The following is a 17,613-nucleotide window of genomic DNA, read 5'->3' on the forward strand; positions in this document are numbered from 1 at the left end:
CTCTAAAGTAAGGAGGTTGTGAATTTACGTCAATTTCATTAAATTAATCTTAACTCTCTGTCTAATCTAAGGGTTATTACAATTGACACATCACTCTTTCATTAATTTTTGATTTTTTATCTAAACCCTAGTTAACTATGCAGTTATCAAATAGCACATGTTAAACAAGTGAATGTGAGTGATGTCAAACACCTACTATATCTCTTAGCTACAGTTCATCACTTTTATTATCGATAGACAAGAAAAAAAAAACACATTAAACAACTACTGTAGCCAATGGCAGATCTAGGATCTGAAAATGGGGTGGGCTACATTTTTAGATCTCTTTCTTTGGGCGAAGCCCAAATTTTTTTTTAGTACAACTATACACAAGTGTAGGAGTTGAGTATGTATCATTGAAATGGGCGTAGCAATCACAATCCCAACAACTAGTGCAGCAAGAGTATGGTTATTTAGTGTGTGTATATTGTGGAAGTGATAGAAGAGTAGGGTTGATTTGTCTTCTCAACCATAATTCATTTCCACCAATACGTTAAAACTTTAGAACAAATTACTCATTTTTGCTCCATCTAAATAACCCAGATAAAGAACCAAGAAAACGGGAGACGAGGACGGAAAACGAAGCCTGATTCACGCATAAATTTCCTTTCTCGAAGTAACCTGATTTGGCTGGGTATGAGACTGTGTTATAGGTATACTTAAGAGATTTTTGACTGAAACTTGGGTTGGGCTATACCCTTGCCTTAGTTACGCCCTTGGCTAGTCTTTGGTGATTTTAATGCCGTTTTAGGGGCTCATGAGAAGAAGGAGGTGCTCCTCTTTGTCGTCGATCATGTGAAGAATTCCATGTGATGTCTGACACTTGTGAATTAGTCCATATTGATACTAAAGGTGCCCAGTTCACTTGGGCAAGGAGAAGAGGCATTAGAGGTAATGTAGCGTTGCGGTTAGATAGAAGTCTTCCGAATGTTAATTGGTTGGATACTTGGGATCAATTTGATTGTTGGACCTTACCTTGTTACACTTCTGATCACAACCCCTTGCTTATGTCTTTTTCTAAGATTAATGGGGTTCGTCATAGTCTCTTCAGGTTCGGGAAAATGTGGCTTGAGCATAAGGATTTTCATGGTTTTGTAAAGTAGTGCTGGAGCTCAGTTTCAACCCATGGTTGCCCTTTATCAATTTTGCAACACAAATCAAGGGTTTTGCGTAAGGCGCTGAGGTCTTGGAATTTGGAGGTTTTTGGTGATGTTCATCGCCAAGTTGATAAAAACCTAGTAGATCTTGAGGCTCTTCAGCAAGACATTGCTACATCTGGTGGTTCTAGTGCACAATTTTTAAAGGAAAGTGAGATACAAGCCAATTTGACAGAATCTATGTGCCTTCAAGAGATGTTTTAGCGGGAGAAGTCTAGGCAACGATGGCTATCTGAAGGCGATCGTAACACAACTTTTTTTTCATGCTATGTGCAAAGTCCGGAAAGCCCATTTTTCAATTCATCTTCTCAGGGATGGTAACAAGGTATTCGAGGATCCTATTTCTATTCAGAATCATGTAGTCAATTACTATACAACCCTGTTTGCTAATTAGGTTGGTAACATTGACACTGGTCTTCTTTCCCGGGTCATTCCCTCGGTGGTTACTGCGGAAGAAAATGACGATCTTACTAGTTTTCCTTCTTCAGAAGAAATTTTCTCTGTGGTAAAATCTATGGATCCTGATAGTGCGCCAGGTCCGGATGGGTTTGGAGGCCATTTTTTTGTTTCTTGTTGGGACATAGTTGGAAGAGATATTACTTGTGGTGTCCAATATTTTTTCAGGTTCGGTACTCTTCCAACATCATTTAATTCTAGCCTGATTATTCTTTTTCCTAAAGTGGAGCATGCAAATTCTATCAATCAATTTCGTCCCATTGCGCTATCAAATTTTGTCTTTAAGATCATTCCAAAAATTCTTGCACTAAGACTAGCCTCCATTGCCTCAAGAATAATATCTCCTCAGCAATATTTCAGATTGCATGTTGACAACCTTAGAGTGTTTCAATCTACTTGACAATAAATGTTTTGGTGGTGATGTTGCAATAAAAGCCGATATCACCAAAGCTTTTGATACTTTGTCATGGGATTTTCTGTTTAAGGTGCTTGAGGCTTTTGGTTTTAATAAAGTTTTTGTGAATTGGGTGCAATCAATCCTGAGCTCAGCTAAATTGTCTATTCTTCTTAATGGAAAATTTGTGGGTTATTTCTCTTGTAGAAGAGGGGTGAGGCAGGGGGATCCTCTTTCTCCTTTACTCTTTTGTTTGGCAGAAGAAGTTTTGAGTAAAGGTATCACGCATCTGGTGAGCACTAATCAACTTCATCTTATTTCTTCTCCAAGAGGCACTCGAGCTCCATCTCATGCATGTATTGTTTGCTGACAATGTCATCATCTTTTGTCAAGGTGATAAGCGTACTATTGCAATGATTATGAATTTTTTGGAGGAGTATGGTCTTAATTTTGGCCAAGTTATTAATAAAGCAAAGTCTCAAGTGTTTATTAGTAAGCAGTTGCACTGGCGAAAGAACTCAATAATTTCTTCATTGGGTATGTCTTTGGGCACGACACCCTTTACCTATTTGGGAGTTCCTATTTTTCGCGGTAAACCCCGGACATCTTATTTTCAGCCCATCATTGATAAGATTCGCCTAAGATTTTCTAGTTGGTAGGGCTCTATGCTATCCATGGCTGGAAAGTTACAGTTAATTAAATATGTTATTTCTAGCATGTTGGTATATAGCTTTCAAGTTTATGAATGGCCGATATATGGTCAGGTTCAGTTGAAAAACGAGATATTCCATTGGTAGCATGGCGTACTTGTTGTTCTCCAGTGGAAGAAGGTGGACTAGGATTGAAGCAACTTTTGATATTTAACAAATCTTTTCTTTTGAAGAAAAGCTGGGAGGTTTTCTCCCCCTCATCTGAAGGGTGTGGTTTCTTGAGAGCTCGGTTATGGAGGAATGGTAACTTGAGACGGTCATATGCAAACTCATCTATTTGGCCAGGATTAAAAAGATTTTGGCCACAAGTTTTAGAGAGCGGAAGATGGCTTATTGGTGATGGGAGTCGTGTGCCTTTCTGGCATGACAATTTTGCAGGTCTTCCATTATCAAATTTCTTTGGTCTTCTAGATGGTTCAACTAATTATATGAAGGGGATGGTTGCAGATTATGTCAAAGATGGTGCCTGGGATCTTCCGCCTCTTCTCACTCTGCATTTTCCCGCTTTGTGTGGGATTGTGAACACGATACCCATATCTATTAAAGCTCAAGCAACTGATCAGTTAATATGGTCTCCTTCTGCATCAGGAACTCTTACTGCTAAGGAAGCTCTCAAGTTTTTATGCTCCCGAGCTCCTTCATTGGATTGGCGTAAGCTAATTTGGTCTAAATACATTCCTCCACGTATATCATTGTTGGCCTGGAAGGTGTTGTGGGGTCGCGTACTCTCTGATGATTTTTTGCAAAGGCGTGGGATTTCTCTTGCATCTAGCTGTTGCTTTGTCGCATGCACTAGCAGTGAGTCATTGGAGCATTTGTTTTTTCAATGCTCATTTGCAGGTGCTATTTGGCAATTTATGTTGCACAAATTTGAATTGCGCATGCTTCATGGTTCACTATTAAATATCATGCAAACTGGGTTAGTTGCTGGTCACAGTCCACAATTGAGAGAAATGTGGCTTGCATGCTTCACTTACACTTTATGGTTTATATGGCAGTCAAGGAACAAGGTCAAGTTTGACGGTGAAACTATTGAAGTGGGGAAAGCATGTAGGCTGATATCAGGTCATATATGTTCTTCTAGTCACATTGCCATTGGTCATATTCATAATACCACTCATGACCTATGTATTTTGAAGAGGTTTAATGCCCCTTGTCGGCAGCAGAAGACTCCTCGCATCATTGAAGTTAATTGGCATTCTCCGTTATTTGGTTGGATCAAGATAAATACATATGGAGCATGGAAAAGTGACTTGGGGAAAGCAGGTTATGGTGGCTTGTTTTGGGACTATAAAGGTGTTGTTTTGGGTGCTTTTTGCTCCAATTTGGATATGCCTAGTTCTGTTGCAGCGGATGTCATGGCGGTTGTTAAAGCAATTGTCACGTCCCTGATTTTTAACACAAATAAAAATCGATATATAATCCTATAATTATACATGCGTGATCGTTCAGTCATCAATAACAAATACATGAAAACTTTTTCCCTTTAAACTAAATACATATTGATGCCCTGAACCCACTATGTCAATATTGACCCGCTCCGTAGAGTCATATATTACATAAGCTTACAAATTAAATTGTCAACAACAAAATAAAACATAAATGCTCCTCAGAGCTAACTACACAATGGAAGTCCTTATCAACGGTAAAGTCACAAAAATGGCTTCCTACCGTAAAGCTACAAAGGCGCTACCTCAGCTTCAACCACAATTATCCTGACCTGCAGAATTAACCCTACACCGTTTGAATTGTGCACCGGGTTGCCACACAACAAACCCGGTAAGCTTTTGCAAGCCCGTATGAGTAACTCAAAACCACCACAATTCAATTCACACCAAAACTAACTCACTCCTTGATTCCTTACACCAATTAAAGAAAGCAACTCACGCCTTGTTTTCTTTCAATCCACAAAAGAAGGAAAGCAACACACACACCTTGATTTCCTATTCAAATCACGAAATAAGGAAAGCAACTCACACCTTAATTTCCTATTCAAATCACGAAATAAGGAAAGCAACTCACACCTTGATTTCCTATAAATCGTAACATAGAAAGTAACACACTCCTTGATTTCTATAAAACCGTTAATAAGGAAAACAACTCACACCTTGTCCCCTTAAAAACCGTTAATAAGGAAGCAACTCACACCTTGTTCCCTAAAAATACAAATTCATGAGTTAGATATAACCTTGCACCGTTACCCCATGAATTACACTGGCAGACAGACTAGAGCTCTAACTGAATCGTAACCTGTCACCCGGCCAAGGTTCAACCTTACGATATACTGCCAAAAGTCAACTTGTGACATTAAATCCTCGAGCCGCACAGTCCCTCAGAATAAACATTTAAAGAAGTCGCACTGGACCCAAAATGTTACACAAATCTCAATGCTTTTCAAAACAATAGAAATCATCATTTCCACAACCATTTGTTTTCCAAAAAGCCACAACCCAAAACAATAAAAAGCATCATTCATGCATATTGTTTCCATAAATCCACAAATCCACCAAAACATATATATTTCATGTAAATATATATATATATATATATATATTTACGTGATATATATATATATATATATTTTTGTGAAATATATATGTTTTGGTGGATTTGTGGATTTATGTATATATATATATACACACACACACACACGTAGTCATCCGCTCAGGAATGCCTACTAATACCAACTATAGTTTGTAGTTAAATCAATAACTCTCAAAACGATAAAGGTAATTCCTTTCGTAAATGAACCTTGTGAGATTACTCACCTCGAAATTCCCGCTGCGTCTCAGTATAGAACAAAGCAGCCAAACCACAAATAACTGTCCAAGAATAATTCGTCAAGTACCTAATCACATATGGTCTCAACTTAGTAACGATTCACAAATGATTTAAGTCTGAAACCCCTGTTTTGAACTAAAATCCCTAAAGTGATGCCAATCGAGGCGAAACCACATCCGAGACCACCTAATGTCTCCGGAATACTTCTACGATCGATATGTCAAAATCACAAGTCGATCGGACGCTCAAATCCTCACGGATCAAATAAATCAAATGGTCTGAAACCGTAAAAATCATAACAAATCCATACGAACTCCAAAAATTGTGTATTATATATCGAAACGCTCGTATCGACGAGTAGAAGATATATAATACCAGAAACAGTCCCTTACATGGCCGGAACGCCTCCAGAACACCACCACAGGAGGTGGTGCACCGTCGCAGGCCAAAACTCACTATTTCACAAAACTCCCAACATCAAAGATCTTCATCTCAGCATGCTTATCAATTTTCATAACTAGCACGTAGTCAGAAACTAAGCGTAAATGGTCGAAAACTACCTCGCAAGCCGTAAACTGTTCACCTTGAGTTGATCCGATTCCGACGTGAATCGATCCAAACAAACACCACAGATCGATCAGGGAGGCTCCTATGAACTCAAAACTGGAAGCTTGAAGCGGTGCAGTCGTCGGAGCTACGAATTCTGATCGGGTCGGATTGCACTCGAGTTCGCCGTGTTGCTGCACCACCGTGACCGAGAATCGATGCTAGAGGCCACCACCAAGAGGACCAGAACAAGGAGGCGAGTCGGTCTGCCCAGGTCCCGCCGCTAGAGGTCGCCGGAGATCGCCGAAAAAGCAGGATCGGGTATCCGGGTTCGGATCGGGTTGGGTTTGACTCAAGGAAGAGAGAGAACGGAGAGTTTGATTTCCGGAAATAGAAACTCAAATGGAAATAGTAAATTTCCCGAAAGGGAAACTTCTATTTATAGTGGTTTCCAAAAATATCCAAAACTTTCGTAGACCATAACTTCCACATATGAACTCCGATTTTCACGTTCCACATGTCCACGAACTCGTATCGACGCGCTCTACAACTTTTGTGAAGGAAGTTTTTGGAGAAACCCAACGAATAAAAAGTCAACCTTTGCACCCTCTAAAAACCATACTTTTCGAATAAAAATTCGTCCGAAACACCTCCGCTCCGTCCACGAGTCACGTAACCGTCCAATAACCATAAATTAAACTCCGGAAAATCCTCAGAAAATAATTACGAATTTCCAGGGCATCACAGCATTAGAATTAGTGTGGGTCCAAGATTGGAAATTCATATGGTTGGAAGTGGACTCGACACTTGTTCTCAATTTTCTTCAATCTCCTCATCTTGTACCTTGGCAACTTCATGTGGAATGGGGTAATTGTTTGCATCGTATTGCTCAAATGCAATTTCGTTCTACTCATATATTTCGTGAAGGGAATCAATCCGCAGACGCACTAGCAAATTTTGGAACTACTTCCTCAGGTTTAGTTTGGTGGGATTTGGCTCCACCTATCATTCATAGTTTTTGTAAATGGGACCAAATGGGTCTTCCTAATTTCCGTTTCTGTTTATGTTATCGAGAGATTTGGTATAGTTTCCCCTCTATGTATTTATTTTTTAATCAATAAATTATTCTCGATAAAAAAAAGAAAAAAAGTTACGCCCCTGACTGCAGCTATATCTATGTTTAGTTAGTTAGTTACTGTGTTTGTGGCATGCATTTTTTCTACGGCTGATGCTTTTCAACTACGGCGCACCGCAGAAGATCACCAAGAACTTGCCGGGTTTTGCCAGTAACCTCCCTTTCAAGCTCGAAACTGGGTTAGTACTCATCTCTCATGTTAGTTAACTCATTAATGCAAGTAATGTGGGTAATTGTATTACTGTTTTGGCGTTGGGTTAATTTTGCTAGATGTCTTGTCTCAAACAAACAATTAATTTTGTATTTGCAACTTCATTAATTTGCTCTAAGCTACGTCGGGTTGGGGAATTCAGAAGAACAACAACTGTTCTACTACTTCATTGAATCAGAAAGGAGTCCGGAAAATGATCCTCTACCGCTTTAAATCACAGGAGGGCCTCGATGGTCTTCATTTTATGGCCTCATATATGTAATTGACTGCATGCATCCCTTTTGTTTTTATCAAAGGGTAGGCTAGGAGAGATTCAAACTTGATTTTTTTTTTTTTTTTTTTTTAACGTTGAAATGTACGTAGGTCGGAAGACCAGATTACCTATTTATTAGAAAAATTAAAGGGATAGACCAAGTTTAGGGTGATAGAAGTCGAACCCCACAAAAGTAAAATAAACAAACAATACATGATCAACAAACTAACAAAAACGCAAATTGGGCAAACCCAAATTATATCTATTGCACTAACAAAAGAAAAAATGAGGAGATACATCCCACTAAATCAAACCATCTGAAGAGAGGCTGTGATTAGCAAGAACATTAGCTACTTGGTTCCCCTTGTGATAAATGTGAGAAGAGCGGAATTGCATTTAAGAGATGCAGTGTCAACAATTTAACCAAGAAACACGAAATTGCCAAGGCACTAAATGGGGAGACTTGAGGTAGCACTACCACAAATGTGAGCTAAGGATACTAATCTTTCCCCACTTTTAGGCTAATGGTGACAACATGGTTTTATTATCACATATTCAATCTCATTCTACGTTTGGGTAGTGGAGCATCACTATTCCAATAACCCACCAATACCCACAATTGTGCTTATCTAGTTTTTATCTTATCACTTTTAATGAGAAACTGCCACGTGACTAGCTCAGTCCTAATTAAAGTCATTAACTATATATTTTAAAACAATAAGCACTATATTAACATTGGTGATAGCCAAATAATAAAATCATTTCTAATGTATATAGATATCGGAGCGTCTTTCTTAGAAAGAAAAAGAGAAAGGAAACCAAGATCTGGTCGCCGCGACTAGATCTTGATCATCTGGTTCTTCTGATGGACGAGGTGATAAATCCTCATAAATCAAATGCCTTCAAGTCCGTTTCAGATTGTGTCCTTATCTCTAGAAGTCATCGATTCAGAGCGACGAAGCTGCCTGCAATCTCAGCTCCTTCTTGGTCCTTCTTCCTCACACCGGGTTCGATTTCTTTATTTCATTTCAATTTGTTTCTATTTGATTCCCGAATAAGTGTTGGTGTGCACAGTCAATCTGATTCATTCCTGGGAAAATGTTGACAAAATCAAGTTTTGAATCTTAGGGGGGTGTATTGTATATGGAATTAGTGGAACTTTTAAAGAAATTTATGGAATTTAAAAGTCTGGGTGTATTCAATATAGACTTTAACAGTGACAGGGTCCGCCCCGGATTCCACCCTGGAACCCGAAGTGGCCCTGCGGGACCCACCTTTAAAGAAGGTTTACCAAAAATTTCGGCATAACCTCCCTTAAAAATGGGTAACCCAAAACCTGTAGCATTTCAATTTCACTTCAAAACAACCCTCCCAAAAACTCCTGGAGCCACCCTGCTCCCAAAACCGCACAACTTCACAATTTAGAGTACCAAATTATCCAATAACTCAAATTACAACCAAGTCATAGGTTACAATATTAGTACAAAATACTCAAGGTTATCAGAGCAATCTAGAACCAAAAGAAATAACGATACACAAAGTAGGTTAGCAAGTAACCTACGAGGGATAGATGACAGCGGTGGTGCTAAGCCTCAACTCCTAAAGCCGAACAGCTACACTGCGAGCTGGGCATTTGAAACCGAAGGGCCCAGGGGAAAGTACAAGAAAAACGTTAGCGTGAGTGGACAAAAATAAACAATTTCAAATAAAAGGGATTTTATACTTTCCCACATTTATTTCTCTAAAAACTTCCGATGCATGCAATGATTAATGACAAATAAACAAGAGGAGTTCCACTCATGAAAACCGACTAGCCCGCTAGTCACATATGATTAAGAAGGAAAAGTTGGAACTCTGATACTCAAGGAAAACAAGACCAGCCCCGCTGGTTAAACAAAAATCGAGCTAGCCCCGCTAGCTTAAGTAATAAAGTGAGTAGGGGAAGGCGATAGCCATACGAGTGAGCCTCCCAGGCTTGGGTGATAGCCTCCCAGGCTAAAAATACTCCCATGACTCCCGTAATATACCCTTACGCCACTAAGTGTAGCAATAGGATACCGAGCTACAGAATTACTGTCACAAAGACAGTAACCTGCGCCACAAAGGCGGAGGGCTACGGTGATCCCATCACCGCGCCACAAAGGCGGAAAATCAATGCTAGCAATGATAAGTCACCCAACGTATGGCAAAAGAAAATCCGAAAACCATATAAATCCATAAAACTTCCCCAATTCTCGTAATTGAATTTCCAACGACGTGTCCCACACGCCAAAATAATCTCATCAACAAAATAAATAGGATATAAATAAGTATAAAGGTTAACTTCATCGAATCTCAAATTGCCGAATATAAGTATATTATAAATAGTATAAATCCGGAAATCACATCGGAAATAAATGAATAAAAGAAAATAAGCATAATCTAATGACGTGACCCCGCACGCCATAAAATCTCCAAGTAAATCAATTAACCCAAAACCGTTTCCGAAAATAACCGTGTGCTCAAGAAAGTAAATTGATAAATAATTTATAACTTCGGAACTATTTAAATAAATGCATGCATCAATCTTTAAAAATAAAAGTCCACTCACGATATACGGCTAACGTGGTATCCAAGCGTAAGGATCCTCGTCAAGCGATAGGTCGGTATCACGTCCTGTACACAATTATAATCTGTAAACAACAATTTGATAACTATTTACGATAATCAATAATTAATCTCAAAACCCATAACCTCAACTTCTCCAATCCTCTTCCACACCCAATCAAACTTCACCAATCCTTACCAAACTTCACCATTAATATCCATCCGTCGATTAATGTATTCCATAACGGAACAAGGGAAATCCAAAGGTCGGATTCCCACAATTCAACAACCGAAACTCCCAAACTTCAGGAATTCATAATCCATGTCAAACTTCTCCCAAACTTAACCAAAATCACATATTTAACCTCTACAACAATTATACAATTTAAAGGGCTAAAACTGAAATTAAAACACTGCCCACACACGCCTCCACGCGCCGCCACAGTGGCAGCGCGTGGGCCCCACGAGCCGGCGGCCACTACCTCCGATGGCCACCACATTTTGACAGTAGCACCTACTCAACACACTGATCGATTCTCTCAACTACTACACAACCCAATTTTACCTCGAAGTGGTCGAATCAAGCCGGTGAAAATTTTCCAGAAAAGCTCAAGACCTTAGGCAAAATAATCTCCTGCAAAAACCGAACCTTCGATGTGAATATGGTGGCCGGAGGTGGCCGGAATGGCCGGAAATCGGCAAAACCCCAAAACTGCAATCGTTACCTTCCCAGCGTGAAATCGAGCTCCTCCGGCCAAATCTCCCCAAAATACCACCACAGATGCGTCAAGGGGGAGGAGACGAGCTTGGGGATGGCCGGATTTCGCCGTGGGTCGGCCGGAGGAGGGAGAAATTGAAGGAGGAAGAATCGGGCCGAAGAGGAAGGAAATGTCGGGGGAGGAGAGAGAAAGAGCCGGGTAGGTTTCCAAAAATGGAAACTTACCACAGTAACTCGGCTATTTATATAAACTTACTATGAACAGTAACCGTAAACAGTAACTTTAATCTTTCGCTTATAACTCTCACATACGAACTCCAATTTTTACGCACCACATATGCACGCGCTCGGTTTAACGCCCTCTACAACTTTCATGAAGGAAATTTTCTCAAATTTTGACCCGAACGAAAAGTCAACTTTTAGGGCCACTAAACGTACTGAAACGATAGTAAAAGTGGAAAAAAAAAAAGTCGTTTACCGTCCAAATGACTAGTAAACAGATAATTGAGATATGGGACGTTACAAACAGTCCATTAAAGTCTTGAGGTATTCAATTAGGATTTTTAAAGACTTCATGAATTCCACCAAAATCTAGGGGTATTCAATTAGGACTTTTAAAAATGAATAAAAGTACAGAGGTATTCAAAATATCATTCATACTTATGGAATTAGAAAATCATGGATAATCATGGACTTTGTAGTGTTAACTATACATACCAAACTCCAATAATTTTCCAGCCTCCAGACCAAAGATTTCAAAAAGTCTATCAAAGTTTCCTCTTCAAAAAAAAAAAAAAAAAAAAAAAAAAAGGTCTATCAAAGTTCTTCTCTCCACGCACGAAGAAGTTTGTCCTTCATCATCTCTCTTTCTTAATTTTTTGTCTTTTCTCTAATCTTTTATGAGGGTAAGGCTATGGTATGTTAATGTTTCTTATACATCAACTTTTTTTATTACTTTGAGGACTCATTTTACCACTTTAAGGACTCATTTTATCACTTGAGAACTCATGTGGTAACTAAGAAAATTTGCCACTTTAAGGACTCATGTTACTACTTTGAGGACTAATATTACTATTTTGAGGACTTATTTTACCACTTTAAGGCAATTGTATGCATGTCATACGTTAACATATTGTAGAATTTCCCCTTTTATGATATCAACCTTTTTTGATACCCAACATGTTCATTGTAGTTGTTGAATGTGATTTTTGTTTTTATTTTTTTTTCAATTGTGATACTTTGAACCCTAATAGCAATAAAAATGATTTATGAAACCCTAAAACTCAAATATTGTGGTCTAACCCTAAGACCTTGAACCATACTAAATTTTATCTTATTAATTAATTATTCTCATTAATTTGAATTTATATTATGGTTCAAAAAAAGGTTGAACAATTGAATTTCAATTGATTGATTATAGATCAAGACATTGACCAATATTGCTACAATATATGTTAATCGGCGAAAACAAAATTGATGAGAATAATTAACCATAAACATCAAGTGATCTATATTGTATATTTATGTTGTTGGGAGATTAGGAATAAGAACAAATTCGCTAGACAGACTAACAATCATTTATTTGAGTCAATTTCTATTAGAAGATACCAGAGCATTGAAGAGATAACAAGTTATTATTTTGTTTTGTGTTTGAGCTGCATTTGTTTTAATTTTTTTTGTTTTTGTTTGTTTTTTTTTTTAAATATTTTGTACATCTTAGGAAATCTGTAGAAGTCATTCATAATAAAGTATATAGATTTTCATGAATCAATAAAAGTCTGTTGCTAAAATCAATGGTTTTAAGAAATCCATAACAGTCTATCAACTTTTTAAAGAGTCTGTGGACTTTTCAAAAAGTCTGTCATTTAAAAAAAGTCTGCACAAATCCATATACAATACACCCCCATTAGGTTTTATCATCCAGGAGCTCGGTTTCAATTTTTGATGGTCATAATCCACTATCGATGATATTATATATATATTTAACATTTTTCCATGGTTTACTCTTTGCCATAATTCTCTGATAATGAAAGCAAATTTTTTTTTTCTGTTGCATGCGTTTTTAGGGAATTAGTTCTTAGTTTGCTGGGATAAAAATTTCTAGGTCAACTTCTTATGAACTAATGGGAATAATTTTATTCAGTAATCTACCTACAATTTCAAACTTCTTATTTTGTATATGTTAATGAACATACCTCATCTGAATAATGTTTTTTTTATGAGGAGATGTGATAGTTTTATCATAATAATGGTTTGTATGGAATTCCTTTCTAACTTCAGTTAATTTGATTATTATGTAGCTCAATTCAAGTTTTTGTGACAGTCTAAAGAGAATCAAAGAGGGTCTACATTGGAGGCTTTTATAAAAATTGGTTGCAGGTAGAACTCTCCTTTGATGCTCTTAGATATTCAATTTATATGTTGTTGGCTTCTCCAGTTCCGAAATCTGTTATTGGATATTCATGTATAATTCCTTTTTAATCCTCAATGAAAATTTGAAGGCTCTTCATTGATTTTGTTAGTCTATGCGTTTTTCTTTTTTCTTTGCAGCTCTTACACTTTTTTTTTTGGCAAACTATAGCTCCTACATTTTGATTGTTAGTTCCCCAACGATTTGTCCAAGTTGGATTTGTTGCCATGTTCAAGGTATGCCTCCCTTTCTGTATTTACATTTCAGCTAGGGTTGTGGGATTCATCTTATTGAGTAGTGAAAAGAGTGACATTTGACTCTTTCATCATGTTCATGAATTTTTTAGATCTGTGAAAATTTTCCTTTTTATTTTTTTATCATGTGAATCTATTTCACTGTTTCGCTGACTTTTTAGAGAAGAAGTTGATAGTGGGATAATTGTTTTCTGACATGTCTTTATCTTCTGTGTTGGTAGCTTTATCTATTGCTGTTATATAGGGGTGATAATTTTTATTGTGTAATTCTATCTCAAATTACTGCGGCATTCTTTTTTATAATCTATTATATTGGTTCTTCTATTGTTGTTCAATTGGCTCCCAGAACTAATCCCAGGTGAGTTCTAATGCATTGATTTCTGATTCTCAATTTCTTCGTGAGATTTGATGATTTTCAGGAAAAGAGTTGGTTATTTGTGGTTTTGTGCGGAGTTATACTTCTTAATTTTTGTCTAGTAAAATTTGGTTAAGTTTTCTTGGTAGTTTTCATGTTTTGTTTGCTTAAAATCTGATTTTCTTATATGTTTTGATGGCATAGTGTTCTGATTTGGTTTCTTGGCTATTTGGGATTTGCAGGGTTGCAGTTGGTGATAGCACTTATTGGTGTGAGTCGGCTGATTTTCAGATACATATCTTTCTTCCTTCTCATTCTGCACAAGGTCAGTTTAGTTTGAACTTTATCAATTGGAAGTTGAACTCATAAATGGATCCATTTCACTGTTTCGCTTAGTGTCTCTTCACTTAAACATAGTTGTTTCTATGTAACATAAATGTGTGTGGCATGCTGGTATCGTTGAATGGTTCAATGTATTATGACCACATGATATATCATTAATCGAATTGTGTTATTGCTACTTCTGCAGATGTTCATTTATGAGTTCATGCCTAATGGTAATGGTACCTAACGGAGATGGGGAGAATATGGGCTTTACAACATTTGAAGTTTATACGATGCCTTTCTGGCTGGAGTTTCATCTAGCTAATCCTGTTTGCTTACTTTGATATAAGTCACAAATAAAATCAAGGGAAGCCTGGACTTCAGTATGAGTTTACGTATTGCTTGGGTTCAACCAAAAGACTTCTTTATCTCCATTCCACTGAGATAGGAAAGCCATCAACATAGTTTTGGACTTCAGTTTTTGAATCGTACCAACAAGAGTTATGGGAATATGCCTCTGTAAGGTAAAGCCAACTTCATTTTAAAACGCATTTCTATTGTATTTTCTCCTCTGCATCACATATATGAACACAAAATGTGCTTACTGCCATCCACAATCTTAATTCATGTATTTATTTATATGTTAAATAACAGACCGAATAAGAGCACTTCTATTGTTTGTTTTAAGTTTCTTCCCCAAAAGAAATGTCATTGCAGGTGTATAATTTCTGGCTAACTTGTGTATTTTTCTGCTTGTAGGAGAAAGATATGGACTTCGTACACTGTGCTTGTAGTTCAGTGATGGAATCAGAGACAGACGAGAGCAATATCTGGTTTCGATCATATGAAAGGAGACAGTAGTCACCTTTGGAATCTTCTAGTCTAGGAGAATTTGTATTTAGATGTTATAATATTCAAAATAATTAAGTTTTCTATGATAATTTTTTTTTATTAAAAAAAGAAATATAGAGTCACCAATAGAATTGGTGTGGTGCTAATTATATTGATATGCTTGAGCTGACTATTCAACCATATATTCCACCAATCACAGCATTGGTGTGTTGAGTCATTGTCACCAATGCATGAACAATATCCATCAGTTGAGGCACCAAAAAAATGATAGTGACCCATGGGTGTTTGTCACGGCAGCTTTAGCAACCCATAAAACAATGGTGACTGGGCTGGTGTGTATTGCCTTTACACACCATTCATTGGTGGTCTGAAGCCCAACACACACCAATAAAAATAGTGTCTAAAGCCCAATTTTGTGGTAGTGTAGGTAAGAACTAGAGCAGAATCAACCTCTAACCACAAATGTTTCCATTCACAAACCCAAGCCAACTCAATGACTTTGATTACTGCCATGACTTCAGTAGCAATGGAGCTAGGAATATCCAGATTACAGTGAAACGCTCTAATTACATGACCACGAAAATCATGAAAAATTCCATGATACCCCGCTTGAGCCGAGGCATTCCTCCAAGCACCATCCATATTAAGTTCAACCCATCCTATTATAGGAGGACACCAATTAATTTTAATAATACGGGGAGCACGTCTAGGCCTAAAAGGGACCCGAAGCTTCTTTAAAATGCAAAGCTATTGGACATTGTTAAACATGGTACCTGAGGCTAGCATGGCAGAAGAAATGATCTGTCCACTAACCAATTGAAAAGCACTAGCCACATTAACACAAGCACCATCATATTTCACTTTGTTCCTAAACCTCCAGAGACTCCAAAGCACCCCAACAAAAGCAATACGCCAAAGTTCATGCAATTGTGCACTTCGGCCAAGCTCATTCATAGACTTTTCACTTTTGTTCTGTAAAAAGAAATTTACAAATTAAGTGAGTAATTGATTGCCATTCTATTTTTTTACCCTGTTGAGAATATACACATCCCACATGGGAAAAAAAAAGGGACTTTGCCTATGGGTTTATAAGGGTTTGGGCCACTCCATCCATTGCCAATTGGTTTTGGATGTGAACCCCAGATTACTTTATCATGGTATCAGAGCGGGTTACCCACGTGTGCATGCCTAACGGCCACACAGGCTCCACGTCACCCAAAAGTTGTCCACGTGTATGGCTTGAAAATTAGCCACACGAGCGGGGGCGTGTTGAGAATATATACATCCCACATGGGAAAAATGGGACCTTGCCTATGGGTTTATAAGAGTTTGGGCCACTCCATCCATAGCCAATTGGTTTTGGATGTGAACCTCAGATTACTTTATCATGGTATCAGAGCGGGTTACCCACGTGTGCATGCCTAACGGCCACACGGGCTCCACGTCACCCAAAAGTTGTCCACGTGTATGGCTTGAAAATTCGCCACACGTGCGGGGGCGTGTTGAGAATATATACATCCCACATGGGAAAAATGGGACCTTGCCTATGGGTTTATAAGGGTTTGGGCCACTCCATCTATTGCCAATTGGTTTTGGATGTGAACCCCAGATTACTTTATCATACCCTTTAATTGCAGGTCCGATATCTTTCAATTTTACGAATTCAGTGGAGGATCCAATAAAACTTGTTCTGAATCGTTACTTGTGGACAAACGTTTATGGGATTTCTTTTTGGGGATTTGATGTTTGATTTATAATCATGTAAACTAGGATGCAATGGATGGTCAGATTATACATATGGTTAAGTTATTTAATTATGCTTCTAATAGTACATTGATCGTAAATGGTGGTTTTTTTAACTTACAGGTGGGCAAACATAGTACTTTTAGATGCGCCTGCTGGTACTGGGTTCTCATACTCCAGGACTTGAGAGGGGTATCACTCCATTGACATCATGCATGCAATACGAGCTTACGAATTTTTTTCAAAAGGAAATCAAGGAATATTTGCACAAAATTGCTAGAGGCGACGTCAAACTATGTATTTTCACATGCTTATTTCATACGAATTTTTCCTTCCTTACACTATTAAATGAATCTAATTCATTCATCTCTCATGAATTTTTAGAATGATCTACCATGAGGTGGAAAAGTATTAACCATTAGTCATTCGCTGAACAATGATGAAAACAATCTTGCCTGTGTAAGAATCTCCAGAAATGTAGAGTGGATTTGCATGAAATTTGTCACGAGCGGTGCAACAATATAACAAGATCAACACTTAAATTGGTACATTAAGGATGAATGTACGGCATGCTCGGTGATAACTCCGCATCCTGGGTGTGGAGAGCGGATTGACGAACAGATTTAGCGAGCAAACTGGATCAGCAGATAGCCGGGTTTTCGTCTGGAGCCTGAAGATGATCAGCGGGC

General features: G+C 38.0%; 1 long non-coding RNA gene across 1 annotated transcript; it reads left to right on the forward strand.

Annotated features, from left to right (window-relative positions):
- Nucleotides 1–8,401: 8,401 nt before the first annotated feature.
- Nucleotides 8,402–15,104, forward strand: LOC112174653. Its single transcript, XR_002926113.2, has 5 exons — nucleotides 8,402–8,689; nucleotides 13,287–13,365; nucleotides 13,568–14,330; nucleotides 14,535–14,853; nucleotides 15,089–15,104. It is a non-coding gene; the product is annotated as an uncharacterized LOC112174653 (long non-coding RNA).
- Nucleotides 15,105–17,613: the final 2,509 nt, after the last annotated feature.

The sequence above is a fragment of the Rosa chinensis genome, chromosome 6 (assembly GCF_002994745.2).
Source record: "Rosa chinensis cultivar Old Blush chromosome 6, RchiOBHm-V2, whole genome shotgun sequence".
NCBI lineage: Eukaryota > Viridiplantae > Streptophyta > Magnoliopsida > Rosales > Rosaceae > Rosa > Rosa chinensis.